Source organism: Arachis ipaensis, chromosome B1 (genome assembly GCF_059453495.1).
Source record: "Arachis ipaensis isolate K30076 ecotype BB chromosome B1, ASM5945349v1, whole genome shotgun sequence".
Taxonomy (NCBI): domain Eukaryota; kingdom Viridiplantae; phylum Streptophyta; class Magnoliopsida; order Fabales; family Fabaceae; genus Arachis; species Arachis ipaensis.
The window spans coordinates 89976532-89995039 of NC_142436.1; positions in this window are offsets into that span (position 1 = coordinate 89976532).

Consider the following 18508-nt stretch of genomic DNA (forward strand, 5'->3'; position numbering starts at 1 on the left):
GGGTGATAAAAAGGGATCCAAGGCTTTGAGCATCAGTGGATAGGAAGGCCCACAGGAATAAAATCCTGGCCTAAGCGGCTAAACCAAGCTGTCCCTAACCATGTGCTTGTAGCGTGAAGGTGTCAAGTGAAAACTTGAGACTGAGCGGTTAAAGTCGAGGTCCAAAGCAAAAAGAAGAGTGTGCTTAAGAACCCTGGACACCTCTAATTGGGGACTCTAGCAAAGCTGAGTCATAATCTCAAAAGGTTCACCCAGTTATGTGTCTGTGGCATTTATGTATCCGGTGGTAATACTGGAAAACAAAGTGCTTAGGGTCACGGCCAAGACTCATAAGGTAGCTGTGTTCAAGAATCAACATACTTAACTAGGAGAATCAATAACACTATCTGGATTCTGAGTTCCTATAGATGCCAATCATTCTGAACTTCAAAGGATAAAGTGAGATGCCAAAACTGTTCAGAAGCAAAAAGCTAAAAGCCCCGCTCATCTAATTAAATACTGATCTTCATAGATGTTTTTGGAATTCATTGTATATTCTCTTCTTTTTATCCTATTTTATTTTTAGTTACTTGGGGACAAGCAACAATTTAAGTTTGGTGTTGTGATGAGCAGATAATTTATACGCTTTTTGGCATTGTTTTTAGTATATTTTAATTAGTTTTTATTATATTTTTATTAGTTTTTATTTAAAAATTACATTTCTGGACTTTACTATAAGTTTGTGTGTTTTTCTATGATTTCAGGTATTTTCTCGCTGAAATTGAGGGACCTGAGCAAAAATCTGATTCAGAGGCTGAAAAAGGACTGCAGATGCTGTTGGATTCTAACCTCCCTACACTCAAAGTGGATTTTCTGGAGCTAAAGATACCTAATTGGCACGCTCTCAATTGCGTTGGAAAGTAGACATCCTCGGCTTTCCAGCAATATATAATAGTCTATACATTGCCCGAGATTTGATGGCCCAACATGGCGTTCTAAGTCAGCTCAAGAATGCTAGCGTTTAACTCCAAAACTGGCACAAAAGCTGGAGTTAAACGCCCAAACTGGCACAAAAGCTGGCGTTTAACTCCAAGAAAAGTCTCTACACATGGAAGCTTCAATGATCAGCCCAAGCACACACCAAGTGGGCCAGGAAGAAGATTTCTGCATTAATTACTGATTTCTTTAAACCCTAGGCTACCAGTTTTCTATAAATAGGACCTTTTGCTATTGTATTTGCATCGATCTTTGATAAGTCTTATGCTATCTTAGACATGTTTGGAGGCTGGCCGTTCGGCCTTGCCTAGACCTTGTTCTTATGTATTTTCAACGGTGGAGTTTCTACACACCATAGATTAAGGTGTGGAGCTCTGCTGTTCTTCAAGAATTAATACAAAGTACTATTGTTTTTCTATTCAACTCAAGTCTATTTCTTCTCCAAGATATTCATTCGTTCTTCAACTTGATGGATGTGATGATCCGTGACACTCATCATCATTCTCACCTATGAACATGTGCTTGACATCCACCTCTGTTCTACTAGCAATGGCTTGAATGCGTATCTCTTGGGTTTCTAATCTCAGATTGGAACCTTCGTGGTATAAGCTAGAATTATTGGCGGTCATTCTTGAGATCCGGAAAGTCTAAACCTTGTCTGTGGTATTCCGAGTAGGATCTGGGAAGGGATGACTGTGACGAGCTTCAAACTCATGATTGTGGGGCGTGTGACATACGCAAAAGGATCAATGGATCCTATCCCGACATGATCGAGAACCGACAGATGATTAGCCGTGCGGTGATGTCCAACATAAAGCTTGCCATAGAAAGGAGTATGAATGATTGGAAGAAGGCAATTGGAAAGCAGAGATTCAGGAGGAACAAAGCATCTTCATACGCTTATCTGAAATTCCAACCAAAGAATTACATAAGTATCTCTATCTTTATTTTATGTTTTATTTATCTTTTAATTATCAATTCTCCATCACCATCTGAATTCGCCTGACTGAGATTTACAAGGTGACCATAGCTTGCTTCAAGCCGACAGTCTCCGTGGGATCGACCCTTACTCACGTAAGGTTATTACTTGGACGACCCAATACACTTGCTGGTTAGTTGTGCAGAATTGTGACAAAGTGTGATTCACGTTTAAGAGCTCCAAGTCTTTGGCGCCATTGTTGATGATCACAATTTCGTGCAACAATAGGAAACTGTCATCCAGAGTCTTTGAACCAGGACAGAAGGTTCTGCTGTTTAACTCTAGGCTCAGATTATTCCCTGGGAAATTAAAATCCTGGTGGAGGGGACCATATGTGATTACAAGTGTGTCACCATATGGATATGTGGAGCTTCAGGATATTGACTCTGATAAAAATTTCATTGTTAATGGACAGAGAGTCAAGCATTATCTTGATGGCAATGTTAAACAAGAATGCTCAAAACTAAGACTAGATTAAAAGCTTAGTAAGGTCCAACTAAAGACAATAAAGAAGCGCTTGCTAGGAGGCAACCCAGCCATTAGCAAGGTTTATTTGTTATTCAAATAAAAATTATACGAGTTTTATATAAATTATCTTCAAGGTTAATTAACAATTGCAGGAGTTCACAGAGTTACAGAAGAATTCAGAGCATAAAGCAGAGAAAAGGAGCTTACTGGCACAAAAACGCCAGTAAGGGGTATTGTGGGCGTTAAACGCCAGAATTGTAGCATCCTGGGCGTTTAGAAAAACGCCCAGTGATAAAGGCTTTCTGGCGTTTAACGCCAGTCAAGGTACCTGACTGGGCGTTAAACGCCCAAAAGAAGCAACAAATGGGCGTTAAACGCCAGAATGAGTGCCATTCTGGGCGTTTAACGCCAGGAATTTAGATGGGAGGAAGTTTTGTTTCCAACTCAAATTTTTTTTCAAAAACATTCAAAATTTCTTACAAAAACATGTTACAAGTTATCATCTTTCAATTTCAATTTCAAAAAAAAAAAAAAATAAAACAAATTAAAAATAAATTTTTCTTTAATCCTAAAAAAAATCTTTCTCAAATCTTCTTCAATTCCTTTTCAAATCTTTTTCAAAACTCATCTATTTTTTTTCTTCTCAAATCTTTTTCAACTCATCATACTATCTTTTCAAATGCAGATTTATCTTTTTCAAATCTCTGATATCTTTTCAGTTTTAAAATTTCATCTTTTTCATATCATATTTATCTTTTACAAATCATATCTTCTATCATATCTTTTTCACAATTTTCGAACCCACCCCCTCCCTTATAAATTCACATTCGCCCTCCCTCTCTCATCCATAATTCGAATTTGACTCTCCTTTTATTCCTCTCCTTTCCTTTCTTTTGCTTGAGGGCAAGTTGATGACATGTCATCATGTCATGTTTTTCTATGCTTTTTCATACAAGAAATTTATGATTAGTGCTTAAATATTGCATTCTTTGGTGCTTAAATGGTATATTTCTTTGATCTTTTGATTTGATAAACTTTGTAGGAAATAAGAAGAAAAAGAAGCAAAAAGAGCACAAAATAAGCTAAAAAGAAGAAAAAAGGAATTTTGGGCACACTTTGAAGTTGGAGCACACTTTGGAGGCTTAGGCCACGCTTCTAAAAGCGTGGCCCATGACCAAATCAAGGAAGAGAAGCGTGGCCCAAAGGAAGAGAAGCGTGTCCCAAAGGAAGAAAAGCGTGGCTCAAAAGAAAGAGCAAGAGAGGACAAAAAGTTTGAGCCAAAAAAATCATATGGGATACCAACCACCACCACAAAATGATTCATATCATTATCCTCATGGTGGATGGAAGCATCACCAAAGAATGGAAGAGCATCCACCCTCACGTCCCAGTTTCTCATTTGAAAGTTCTTCATCACTTGATTATGATTACTCTCAACCTTCATCTCTTGAACCAACAGATGAGGATTACCTTCAAGCCATTGAAATACATAGAAAACTCGTGGAAATATACACACAACCCCAATCCTGGAAAGAATTCGTATTCAAGAAGATGAATGAGTCCTCAGAGCAATCAAGGGGGAACTTAGAACCATCAAACAGTGAAGATGAAGACCAATTTGTGAGTGAGGAAGTGGAAAAACAAGATGAGGAGGCTACTGCATCAAGTGAACTTTCAATGAAGAATGAGGTGGTTAAAAATGAAACTACACTTGAGATGACAAAGGAACATGAAGAATCACAACTCTCACAAATTTCCCTGACCCAAAAACTCTCGACAATTGAATCTGTGATTGAAAAATATGAAGAGGAGATGAAGAAATGTTGGGAAGATCAACAAACCTCCTCAATGAAAAAGCTATTAAGTCAAATGTTGGGTGCAAGGGAGGAAGTGGAAGAGTAAGAAAGTGAGAAAGACAATCAAAGAATTTCAAACTCAAGTGAAGCAGAGAAGTACATGAAGGAAGAATCCACAGAACCACCATTGCAAGAGACTCTTGATGAAGACAAAACTCCAATAATCACACAGCAACCAAGTCGTAAATTCAAGGAAGTGAAGGCAATTAACAAAAGCACCAAGAAGAGGATTGTGACCAAGCTACAAAAGACAATATTCATGAAGAAAAGAAGGTCAACTCCAAGCAATCCTCCCCCTGATCCAGCAAGCAAGCTCAATCAAGCCATTAACAAAAGAAAGCTTGCTGAGGAGAGACCAAGACAGGGGGTAATAGCTGAATCCTCTCCTCCCTTGAGGTCATTCCTCTTAACAAACTGGAAGAAGAGTAAGAAAGTAAAGAACAACATGCCAACAGTAGGTAACGTTTCTCTTCTATGCTTTTTCTTCTCCTTGCTTTGTTTAAATTTCAATAAATTGGCATATGATCATATTATAAGTTTGGTGTTGCCTTGCAACAAATTGTTTTCAATCCCGTTTGGATGATTGCATCAATTCTACATGAAGTGTCACGCTAAGATTCTAACTTTGGTGTGCCACTTAATTCTCTATGCAATGAATCCAGCAACATCACTTGTCTGCATAATCATATTGCCTTTTACAGTGTTATTTTTCTTCTTAGTTGGATAATTTTTGTTTTCTCTTTGTTTCATTTATTTACTTATTTTTAATGCTTTCCTTCATTAACTGTTTTTGTTAATACATCACCAAGACATCCTTATTCATAACAGACTCTTCATTTGGTGATTGTATTTAACATATAACAGTTTCTTTTGTTTAGTTTTAGTTCAAATAAATTGACATATGGTTGCATTCTAAGTTTGGTGTTGCTATGCAACAAAATTTGGTTCCAATTCTTACAAGATACTTGCATTAATTCCAAGTGAAAGTGTCACACTAAGTTTGGTGTGCCACTTATTTTTTATGCAATGTATTGTGCTCACCTTCTTAAGTTTGCAATCACAATGTCTCTGTCTCTTGTGCCTTGATTATTATCTTTAATTTTGCTTGCTTAGAACACATGTACTACCAACTTTTCATTGTGTAAGACATTCATGATCCATCTTAGCCCCTAGCCATTGTTCTAATTGTTGCTTGAGGATGAGCAAGCATTCTGAGTTTGGCAAGGGAAGGAGGAAGAATACAGGAAAAAGGACAACAATAATGAAGATGAACTACAAGGTTGTAGAGTTCCTTTTCTCCTCATTTGTTTCCAGCACTTAAATTGCATGATTGTCTTCATCCTTTCTGTTTACATGTGTGTATGAATAAAGCATAACTTGAATCTTGATTTGCAACATGGTGCTGTGTCATTATGATTACCAACTTGAGTTTTGTGAATTCAAAAGCAATAAAGCATCATGATCATAAACAAACAAGGAATTAAAGAAGAATTTAGCATGTGCATAAAAGTATTGGGAAGCTAGTATGTTTGATTGTTGCTTAATTGCATTAGATTTTATTTAATTGAAGTTTTCATCTAGCACGTTTTGTGAAATCTTTTAAAATCATGAAAACCTTGAAAGCAAATGCAAAATAAAGCAAGAAAAGAAAAAGGGAAAGAATGAGAAAGCTGAAGGCTCTGAGTACCAATGACAATTATATTGTTAAGTGCTTGTGGTGTTTATGTATCAAGCCAAATGCTTGAAAACAAAACACTTAGAAGTCAAGGTTTGGCTCAAAGTGCAAAAGCACTCCCTCAAAGCTCAAGGTTCTGAGCATCAATGATTAGAGAGTAAAGAAAAGAAACAAATGAGCTTAATGAAGTCCTCTAATCAAATGCTTGTGGTGCTTATGTATCAAGTGGTAATACTTGAAAACAAAGCATTTAGAAGTCGTAGCTTTGTTATTAACTCATGGGGCAAAGCACCCAAAAGGAGAAGCTAATAAGAAAAGCAAAAAGCCTGTTTCAAGGAAGAAATATAAGGAAAAGATTTCATAAATTGAGCTAGATGGAAGCATCAATCATTTACATTTCTTTTGTGATTGTAGCATGCTTAGAAAACTAGCTTACCATGAACATTGAGTTTCTATTCTTCTTACCTTGGATTGTCAATCTCTATTGCATGATTCTTTTCTTGCTTGGGGACAAGCAAGGTTTAAGTTTGGTGTTGTGATGACATGTCATCATGTCATATTTTTCTATGCTTTTTCATACAAGAAATTTATGATTAGTGCTTAAATATTGCATTCTTTGGTGCTTAAATGGTATATTTCTTTGATCTTTTAATTTGATAAATTTTGTAGGAAATAAGAAGAAAAAGAAGCAAAAACAGCACAAAATAAGCTAAAAAGAAGAAAAGAGGAATTTTGGGCACACTTTGAAGTTGGAGCACACTTTGGAGGCTTAGGCCACGCTTCTAAAAGCGTGGCCCATGACCAAATCAAGGAAGAGAAGCGTGGCCCAAAGGAAGAGAAGCGTGGCCCAAAGGAAGAAAAGCGTGGCTCAAAACAAAGAGCAAGAGAGGACAAAAAGTTTGAGCCAAAGTTTGCCTCAAACTTTTTGGCAAACATTGGCATCACAAAACAAACACCCTGGAGGAAAAAGCTTGCGCCAACGTTTGCCTCAAGCTTTTGGGCAAACGTTGGCGCCACACCACAACAGCCTGAAGGGGTATACTTCCAACAAGAATAACTTGAGCTACAAAGCTCCAAATGAGGTGATTCAAAAAGCAATGGAAAGTAGGAATCGAGAGCTTTCCAAGAATATATGGCACTGCATGGTGGACACTAAAATTGAGGGAGAAAACTGCCCCGCAATGAGCATAAATGAACATGGTGGCAACCTGCAGTGAGGCCAACTGACCTCTGCACCTTCGACGGAGTATAACTCGAGCTGTAGAGCTCCAAATGATGCGCTTCCAACGGCATTTGAAAGTAGACATTCAGGGCTTTCCAATAATGTATAATAGTATGGGGTGGATAATATGTTTGAGCCTCGAGAACTGGCGTTTTCGACCACGTTTGAGGCAAACTTTACCTCAAACGCTGCACACCAAGGCCAGCGACCTTGTCCTCTTCAAATGAGCATAACTTGAGTTGTAGATATCCAATTGAGGTGATTCCAATTGGGTTAGAAAGCTGACATTCAGAGCTTTCTAACCATATATAATAGTTTATAGTGGGCATGAAATTTACAACGTTGACAAGCAGACAAAGTAGTACCCCAACATGCATGCAAGAAGACCCAACGTTTGGCTAAAAGTTTGACCTCAAACTTTAGCCCAAACGTTGGTAGCAGCAAATAAGGGCAGCTGGTATAAAACGTTTGAGTAAAAGTTTGCCTCAAACTTTTACTCAAACTTTTACTCAAACTTTTATGATTCATGGCCCGGTTCACAATGGGTTTCTCTCCAACTCCAAGAGCAATCAACAGAGGCTTTTGTCAACCCAATTCCATCAAGAGCAAGGGCCCAATTGACACCACTCAAAGGCACAAGAGATAGTTAGAATAGAAATTTCATTTTAATTGTAATTTGTTTTGAATTTCATTTTCATTTTGCCTATAAATAGGCATCTTTTTCATTTTATTGGGGGAGGCGAGCTCCACTAGGGAGCATTAGGAATATAGAACTCTCTCTCTTTAGTTTTTCTTTTTGTTTTAAATCTTGGGTTGAGAATTGAAGAAATTCTGTTTCAATCTCACCTTGAGAATTCTCTCTGTTTTCTTCTTCTGCAATTTTAATTTCTCCTCTACTACAAGTTCCTTTGCTGCAAGTTTACAATTTAATTTACATTGAGCTTGATTTTGATCTTTGGTTCTCATTGCTTTCTGTTCTCACTGAATTCAATTTACATTCAAGTAATTTAATTCTTCTGCAAGTGCTCTGCATTTTACATTTCTGTTCATGATCTGATTTACTTTTCCTGCAAGTTTAATTTTCTCTAAGCTTTGATCTATTACTCTCTTTAATTTCCAGCACCCACTCCCCTTTACATTTAATGCAATTTTACTTTTCTTGCAATTTAAGATTCGTGCAATTTACATTTCTTGCTCTTTAAGTTACTCGCCAATTTACACTCTGCAACTTTAAATTCATTGTCATTTACTTTCTGTTGGATACAATTTCACCCAATCTCACTTAAATGATAGCTTGACTAAACTAATCATCTACTAAAGTTGCTTGATCCATCAATCCCTGTGGGATCGACCTCACTCCCGTGAGTTTTATTACTTGATGCGACCCGGTGCACTTGCCGGTGAGATTTTTGGTGTTTTGGAAAATTTAGTTTTCCACAAAAATATCCATCACAAGCAAACCTCTAAGTTTGGTGTGTTTTTTTATCATTGAGCTAAGATTCACTAAGATCATGGCTCCTAAGGGAAAACAAACCACTTCAAGAGGCAAGAAAGAGAACACTCCAAAACCACTTTGGAATCAAGAGAGGTTCTTAACCAAAGAACAGGCAGACCATTACCACAAATAATGGGTCTAAGGTCAATGATCTCGGAAGTTAAATTCGATCTGAAAGAAGACAAATATCCGGAGATCCAAGAGCAGATTCGAAACAGGGGCTGGGAAATTCTAGCTAATCCTGAGACAAAGGTGGGTAGAAACATGGTTCAGGAATTCTACTCAAATCTATAGCAAACAGATAAGCAGAGAATGACTGGAACTGCCTTCTATACCTTTCGAACCATGGTTAGAGGGAAGATTATTTACTTCCACCTGGACAAAATAAGAGAGGTCTTCAAGCTGCCTCAACTACAAGATGATCCAGAATCCTTTAATAGGAGAATGGTGAGATTTGATAAGCGCTTGGACCAAGTTCTGGAGGACATATGCATCCCTAGAACCAAGTGGATAATCAACACAAAAGGTTTCCCGAATCAACTCAAGAGAGATCTCAAACCAGTTGCTAGGGGCTGGCTGGACTTCATTGGGCATTCTATACTGCCCACCAGTAACCGCTCCGAAGTCACTGTCAAAAGAGCAGTGATGATCCACTACATTATGCTGGAAAACGAAGTGGAGATTCATCATCTGATTTCTTGTGAGCTTTACACAATTACAAAAAAGAACTCCACTGACACCAAATTGGCTTACCCAGGCTTAATATCTCTGCTATGTAAAGATGCTGGGGTAAAGATGGGAGTGGATGAGTATATCTTAGTTGAGCACCCAATCACCAAAAAGTCAATGGAAGGACAACAAGTGCAAGATAACTCCATCAAAAGGAGGGCACAGAAGTTCCTCCCAGAAATCCCTCAGATTGACTACTGAACCCGCCTAGAAGCATCTGTCACCAAGCTGCAAGAAGCTATGGATCAACTTAAAGAAGAACAGCAAGTTCAAAATAGCATGCTCTGCAAACTGCTGAAGGAACAAGAGAAGCAAGGGCGTGCGCTACAGGAGCTGAAGCGCCAGAAGCTGTCTCTTGAAGGGCCAGACACCCCACAAATTGAAGGAGCATCCATCTCCCAAAATAAAGGTTGTTGAGTCCTAATCTTAACTCTGTGATAACTTTTGCTATTAGAGATCCACCTTAGGAGTCACATGAATAATAGTAATTACTATCTTTATTTTTATTTTTATTTTTTATTATCTCCAAGTAAGCTATAATTTATTTTTCTCATCATCATTAACATGAATAAAATAGCAGATTTTTTAGAATAAGGAGGCAGTTTTATTTTCGAGTTCTTAATAAGAAAAATTCAAATTATTTATATGTGGTGGCAATACTTTTTGTCTTCTGAATGAATGCTTGAACAGTGCATAGTTTTTTATAGTGAAGTTTATGAATGTTAAATTTGTTGGCTCTTGAAAGAATAATTAAAAAGGAGAAATGTTATTGACAATATGAAAAATCATAAAATTTATTCTTGAAGCAAGAAAAAGCAGTTAATACAAAGCTTGCAAAAAAAATGGCAAAAAATAAAAGAAAAAGAAAGAAAAAGAAAAAGCAAGCAGAAAAAGCCAATAGCCCTTTGAAATAAAAGGCAAGGGTAAAAAAGATCCAAGGCTTTGAGCATTAATGGATAGGAGGGCCTAAAGGAATAAAATCCTGGCCTAAGCGGCTAAACTAAGCTGTCCCTAACCATGTGCTTGTGGCGTGAAGGTGTCAAGTGAAAAACTTGAGACTGAGCGGTTAAAGTCGTGGTCCAAAGCAAAAAGAGTGTCCTTAAGAACTCTAGACACCTCTAACTGGGGACTTTAGCAAAGCTAAGTCACAATCTGAAAAGGTTCACTCAGTTATATGTCTGTGGCATTTATGTATCCGGTGGTGATACTGGAAAACAAAGCGCTTAGGGCCACGACCAAGACTCATAAAGTAGCTGTGTTCAAGAATCAACATACTAAACTAGGAGAATCAATAACACTATATGAATTCTGAGTTCCTATAGATGCCAATCATTCTGAACTTCAAAGGATAAATTGAGGTGCCAAAACTGTTTAGAAGCAAAAAGCTACTAGTCCCGCTCATCTAATGAGAATTTGAGCTTTATATAAAACTCTGAGATGTTATTGCCTCTTGATTTTCTTTCTATCCTATTTTATTTATCTAGTTGCACGAGGACAAGCAACAGTTTAAGTTTGGTGTTGTGATGAGCGGATATTTTATACGCTTTTTGGGGGTGTTTTCATATAGTTTTTAGTAGGATTTAGCTACTTTTTAGTATATTTTTATTATTTTTTATGCAAAAATCATATTTCTGGACTTTACTATGAGTTTGTGTGTTTTTCTGTGATTTCAGGTATTTTCAGGCTGAAATTGAGGGACCTGAGCAAAAATCTGATTCAGAGGCTAAAAAAGGACTACAGATGCTGTTGGATTCTGACCTCCCTGAACTCGAAATGGATTTTCTGGAGCTACAGAAACTCAATTGGCAGGCTCTTAATTGAGTTGGAAAGTAGACATCCTGGGCTTTTCAGCAATATATAATAGTCCATATTTTGCCTGAGTGTTAACGACGCAAACTGGCGTTTAATCGCCAACTTCCTGCCCTATTCTGAAGTTAAACACCAAAAACAGATTACAAACTAGAGTTAAACGCCACAAACAGGCTTCAACCTGGCGTTTAACTCCAAGAGAAGCCTCTACACGTTTAAAGCTCAATGTTCAGCCCAAGCACTCACCAAGTGGACCCCAGAAGTGGATTTCTGCACTATCTATCTTGGTTTACTCATTTTCTGTAAACCTACGTCACTAGTTTAGTATAAAAACTACTTTTAGAGACTTACTATGTACCTAATGACATTTTACATAAGAATTTGTATCTTCTACGGCATGAGTCTCTAAACCCCATGGTTGGTGGTGAGGAGCTCTGCTGTGTCTCGATGGATTAATGTAATTACTATTGTTTCTCATTCAATAATGCTTGTTTCTATTCTAAGATATTCATTCGTATTTTAACATGATGAATGTGATGATCTGTGACACTCATCCCCATTCTCAACCTATGAACGCGTGCCTGACAACCACCTCCTTTCTACCTTAGATTGAATGTATATCTCTTGGACACCTGGTTCACGAGTTTGACTGCCTCTCCTGACAACAGAGCATTTAATTTCGTGAGGTCAGAATCTTCGTGGTATAAGCTAGAATCAATTGGCAGCATTCCTGAGATCCAGAAAGTCTAAACCTTGTTTGTGGTATTCCGAGTAGGATCCAGGAAGGGATGACTGTGACGAGCTTCAAACTCATGGATCCTGGGCGCAGTGACAGTGTGCAAAAGGATCAATGGATCCTTTTCCAACATTAGTGAAAACCGACAGATGATTAGCCATGTACATGGACCCTTTTCACTAAGAGGACGGATGGTAGCCATTGACAACGGTGATCTACCAACATACAGCTTGCCATGGAAGGAAACTTGCATGCGTGAAGAAGAAGACAGTAGAAAAGTAGAGATTCAGAAGATAGAGCATCTCCAAAACCTCAATCTGTTCTCCATTACTGCATAACAAGTATTATTTATTTTATGTAAATTACTCTTCATAAACCCAACCATTTTTATTATTAATTTCCTGACTAAGAATTACAAAATAACCATAGCTTGCTTCAAGCCGACAATCTCCGTGGGATCGACCCTTACTCACGTAAGGTATTACTTGGACGACCCAGTGCACTTGCTGGTTAGTGGTACGAGTTGTGAAAAGTGTGATTTACAATTCATGCACCACTGCTCATAGCTCAAAGAAAGTACTCAAAAGTGAAGTGTAAAAGTGGATCTAAAACTAATCTCTCTAACTGCTTAACCCCTTTCTCAGTACTCCTTGGGGGTATTTATACTACTCCTAGTAAAAATAAAAGAATTACAAAAGTGAAGAAAGGAAAATTACATTTTGGAGGGAAAAGAAACTCAATAAGTGTGACTTCCCAGCTGGCGTGTGGTTGGCACTCCAGGGGCGTGTCACGTTCTCCCTCAATTCTGACTTGGCGTGCCACGCCCAGTCCCTCAAGTGGCACGCTCGTCTTCATAACAACCTTGGTGTGCCACGCCTTCGAGCTCAAGTGGCACGCCCTAGCCTTTTTCCACTTCTCTTGCTTCTGGAAACTTGAACTAGCGTGGCACGCCCAGGGTATGGCGTGCCACGCCCTTGCTGCATGCTTGGCCAAGCTTCTCTGGAAAGTTAAACTAGCGTGGCACGCCCAGGGTCTGGCCTGCCACCCCCCCTTTATGAACAAGTGATTCCTCTGTTTGGCGTGCCACGCCACGAACTCAAGTGGCACGCCCCATTGGTTCTCTTCTCTCTGAATGACACTGGCGTGCCACGCCTGGGATTCAAGTGGCACGTCTAAGTGAGGAATAGTGGATGGCGTGCCACGCCTTCGACACTAAGTGGCACGCCCCATGTATTTGGCCTCCTTCACCCTTTCTGGAAACTTATACCAGCGTGCCACGCCTAGAGGCTGGCGTGCTACGCCCATGATCTTGCCTTGGTTCCAGTAGCTGACGTGCCACGCCTCATCCTTCAAGTGGCACGCCATAGTGATATTCTTGGGTTGGCGTGCCACGCCTGGTCGCTCAAGTAGCACGCCTAAGTGAGATTGAGAGGTTGGCATGCCACGCCTTCGACCTCAAGTGGCACGCCCAGTCTTCAATTGCCTTTAGCCCCTTCTTTGGATTATTGTACTAGCGTGCCACGCTATGCTACTCAAGTGTGACGCCCATACATTTGTGAACTCTTCAAGCTTGGCGTGCCACGCCTTGATCCTCAAGTGGCACGCCCAAGTGACTTTTTGGAGCTGGCGTGCCACGCCTTCGATACCAAGTGGCACGCCATAGTGAAGGTTGTTCCTGGAGTGGTGAGTTGGCGTGCCACGCCCTTTGGCTCAAGTGGCACGCCCATAGTAGCTGATGGGTTAGGCTTTCCACGCCCAACCTAGCGTGCCACGCCCCTTCAGTGTCCTCCATAGTTGCTCTTTGGTACTTTGTACTAGCGTGCCATGCCCAGTCCCTGGCGTGCCATGCCCACATGCATGCTTGAACTTCTCTTCTGGAATTTAGTACTGGCGTGCCATGCCTAGCTCCTGGAGTGCCACGCCAGTGCATTTTTGTGGCGTTTTCTCCCAAGTGGCATGCCAGTTTCACACGCCCAGCTTCTTATTATTTTCTTCCCATTTTTGATTCCTTTTTCACCTGAAATTCAGCACAACTCATCTCAAAGTAGTGTACCATAATATTCATCAAATAATGCATGAATTGTACTGATCAAATGAGATTTATGCTCTTTTATTGTCCTCTTTATGCAAGAAAGAATGGTAGATGATGCAAGTCATCACAACACCAAACTTAAGCTTTGCTTGTCCCAAGCAAATTAATGTGAGCACCTTTATAACTTGAGGCCTTGGCCTTGAATGATTGCAACATAACTAAGGGTAAGACTAAGTGTTCAACACATGTATGAATGTTTTAATGTCATGAAAAACTCTTAGATCCTTGAGGGTTCTTTCAAGTATAGGCTTTAGGGATCCTTTCTATTGATTGTCACCTTGAAGTAGTAAGAGTTGTTTTGCTTTCTTGACCACGACTCTAAGTGTTTTGTCTCAAGACAACCCTTTAATTAGACTTTCAATTAGCACTCCCAAACCAGTTGGTTTTAGGGTACTTGGTGTTGAAACACCCCTAAGAATTTACTTGCCCAGGTCTCTTCTTGACACATCTTCACCACAAGCATCTACTAGGATCTTTAATTCTTTTTTAGCTTTTTAATGTTTCTTTCCCATCATAGTAGTTGATGCTCAGAGCCTTGGGTCTTTATTGCTCACTACTTCTTGGTTCTATAGATATTCAAGGAACACCCCTTAACCTTCTCTTGTTATGCCTTCTAAGATTAGTTGTTTTTCATGACTCATTTTCTTTTTAGTTCATTCAAGGTTCTACACTTAGTTTCTTATTTCTTAGTTTGTTGGATGATCTATCTTGGCTTTGGTTTCTCTTACTCTTGTTTTTACACAACTCACAGTAACTCTTATGGAGACAAGCTCTACCTTTATTTATGTTGAAATGAAGACTTGAAATACATGGCATTTTCTTTCTTGTAAACTAGAGGACTCATAAGGACTTCGAACAAGAAATAAAACTAAGCAGAAAACATAAACTATCCTAGCATGACTATTTATTTTGACAAAAAGTAAATCAAACAAAAGCTTAAAACAGGATTTCAGAAATTAGAAAGTGTCAACCATGGGACTCAACAATCTTGAGCAGTTTCATCTTCAGTTCATTGGCCCCTTTCCTTTGTCCTTCTTCTTGGAAGGGGAGGAGCCACCTTCATCTTGCTTGGAGGAACCTTCTCGTGCCTTGGCATCCTTGGGCTTCCAAAATCCTAGCCTCCTCATGTAGGATTTCATATTCTCGTTGTGTTGGTATGCTATTTCTTCCTGCCTTGAGCTGAGTTCCTCCAATTTCTGCATATAGGTGGGGTAATTGGGGTTCATGTTAGCTACTGCATTGCACAGGTAACTCAACTTTGTTCGTGCATAGCAATCATATTCCCCTCTGGCTACAGTTCTTGCTTTATAAAGGTGTCTGAATTCAGCAAGACTCTCCATTTGTTGTAATTGTCGTTCCAGAATTATTCCTAAGCTGCCTTGCATCTCTCCCCAGTTAATCTGATCTTGCTGCTCCTTGAGGTTCTCAAAACCCCCTTGGAGTTGATGAATGTTCTGGTTGACTTGGCTCCATTGTTGTTGCTGAGTCTCCTTGAGTTAATTGACATCTTCTCTTAGGTGGTGTAGGTCTCCCTTCATTTAGTGTACATCTCTTTGCAGTTGTTCCTAGTTGAATCCCTCTAGAAATTATTGATATTGGTAGTGTGGTGGTGGTGGTTGAAGTGCCAGAAAGTGAGGTTGCTCTTCTGCCTCTTCCTCTTCTTGTTGTTGTTGTAGTCCATGAGCATGAGCTCTTTGTTCTCTGGCCCTTTGAAGTTGGTTAACAGCCACCACTTTGGCCATCTTCTTGGCAGTTATGAATTTGTCTTGCTTCACCATCATCTCATCAATGATCTTTTCAACTCCATCTTCATCACATAACCTCTGTATGATACTGGGGAATGCCAATCTTGTGTTGTCACTAGTGCTTTTCAGCACCTTGTTGATGTTGTTGGCAATCATCTCTCCCACATTGACATTTTCACCTTTCATGATGCTGTATATGAGCACAGCTCTCTCCTTGGTCACCTCTGAAGTGTTGGATGTGGGGATTAGGGACCTCCTTACAAATTCCAGCCACCCTCTAGCTTGGGGGCTCAAATCCCTTCTTCTCAATTGGTTGGGTATCCCATCCTTATCATTTATCCAATGCACATTTAGCACACAGATCTCGTTCAGGATCTCATCAAACCTAGGGTCTTGCTGCCTCATTCTTTCTTCATAGCTTCGGGTGGAGCTTGTCTTCTTCACCATTAGCATCCTCTCTATGTTGGAGTGGCTATAGTTAATGGACTTCCCCCTCACATAGCTAATGTAGCCATAGTGTTGTCCTGGTTGAGGCATAGCGTTAGCATAAAACTCCCTCACCAAGCTCTCTACCACCTTCCTTGGTGGGTTGTATAGGAGTGACCAACCCCTGCTGTTGATTTCAATATTGATTTCAGGGTGCTTGTTCCTCCCTAGTTGGAACCCAACTTCTGGAATGATCTCCCTCTCACTCACCCAACCATAGAATTAATTTTGGTTGAATGCAGAGAGGAACTTGTAGTCATTGAAAGAGCTTGAAGATCCAAAGGTTAGTTCCTTGGTTTTTCTTTTCTTTGAGTCTGAGCTTTTTGGTGGTGCCATTAGGTTGAGGGATTGTGTTTGAGGTTGTAAAAAAATGGGAGGGTGTTGCAAGAGATGGCAAGCAAAATAAGGTTTTGCTCCAATACCAAACTTAGAAATTGATTGTCCCAATCAAGAGAAAAAGAAAGAAGGTAAGGAAAGATAGATAGTAGAAGGTAAAAAGAGAAAGGAAGAAAAAGGGTGTATGGATTCTCCTCGTGTGTGATTGGGGTTTTGAAGTGGGAGAATAGTTGAGAAGGTGAGGCTTTTATAATGGGTGGATGGTGTGATACGAAAGGTGGAAAATAAAAATGGTTAAATGTTTTCCCACTTGGGGAGTGGCGCCTAGCGTGGGAAGAGGCACCAACTCTTATCTCACTGTGCCTTCTGCATGTGTTGAGTTCCAAAGTGTAAGTACACTTTGACTTCCTTGTTTTGCGAGTTGTTCACCATGTGGACCCCATCTTTTCTCCTGAAATTGAAACTGAAACCCCTTAGTAATGACAAGAGAGTCCTTCACATTCCTTCTTATCATGAGTGATTCGGATTGCAACTGATGGGTGTCCTTTGGGACACCAAACTTAATCCTTTAGCATCTTAATAAATTGGTTTCATCATTGTGTATTTAATGTGTTCATAAGAATGAAATAACTCTAATCTTTTCATTTTTTTTTAATTCCAACCTCCTTCTAAACACAATAAATCACGTTCATGTTCTTGCCCAAAACATTAAGTGCTTTCAAATTGGGTAAACTTGGGCTTGCTAGGTGATCCTTGGTGGTGGCCACATCAAACTTAATCTCTGGGCTTACTCGTCAAAATCAAGCTACTAATTGGTTGTAAGCCTAGATTAAGTGAATGAGTGGCCACACCAAACTTAGCATTTTAGCTAGTTCTCAGCCCATTTACTCATCATTAGTAATGCATTCATCAAGTTGCAATTTCAGAATAGAAAGAAATAGAAGAGTGTAAGAATATTCTAACTACCAAAGCTAATATCAAACTTCCTAACCAACTATTGCAATCTAATTCTAATTTGGTAATGTAACTGATAAACCACTATTTTATGGTTTATCTTGTGCTCAATTGAGTGGATTTTATCAACTCTTTACCCACTTATTCATACTATTTGCATGGTTTTGCATTTGCCTTCCTAATTATGTACTTTGATTGAAAACATGCTTCTTTGACCTTAAGCTCCCTATGTTTAATCCTCTCTTATTACCATTAGATGCCTTGATATGTGTGTTAAGTGTTTTTAGAGATTACAGGGCAGGAATGGCTTTGAGGATGGAAAGGAAGCATGCAAAAGTGGAAGGAATACAAGAAACTGAAGGAACTGCTAAAGCTATCCAGCCTGACCTCTTTGCACTCAAACGGTCATAACTTGAGCTACAATAGTCCAAATGATGCGGTTCTAGTTGCGTTATAAAGCTAACATCTGGGGCTTCGATTTGATATATAATTTGCTATAGCCGCCTCGAGGTTAGGCGACGCAAACGCGTGAATGACGTGCCCGCGTCGCATCTGTAAAACTGCAATCCACGCGTCCTCTGCGTCACTTTGCCGCAACCTGAACGTACCAGAAATCACTGGGAGTGATTTCTAGGCTGTTTTTGACCCAGTTTTCAGCCCAGAACACATAGATTAGAGGCTATAAAGTGGGAGAATGCATCCATTCATCGAACAAGCTCACAATACACAATTTTAGGAGTAGATGTAGTTTTTAGAGAGAGAGGTTCTTTCCTCTCTCTTGGGATTTAGTTTTAGGATTTAGGATTATTTCTTCTTCTTCTTAGGTTCAATATTCCTTTTTATTATGTTCTCAATTTAATTATGAATTCTTCTATGTTACAGATTACTCTTTGAATTAATGTTATTTGAGGTATTTCAGTTTATTATTGCTTTCTTTTATTTACATTATTG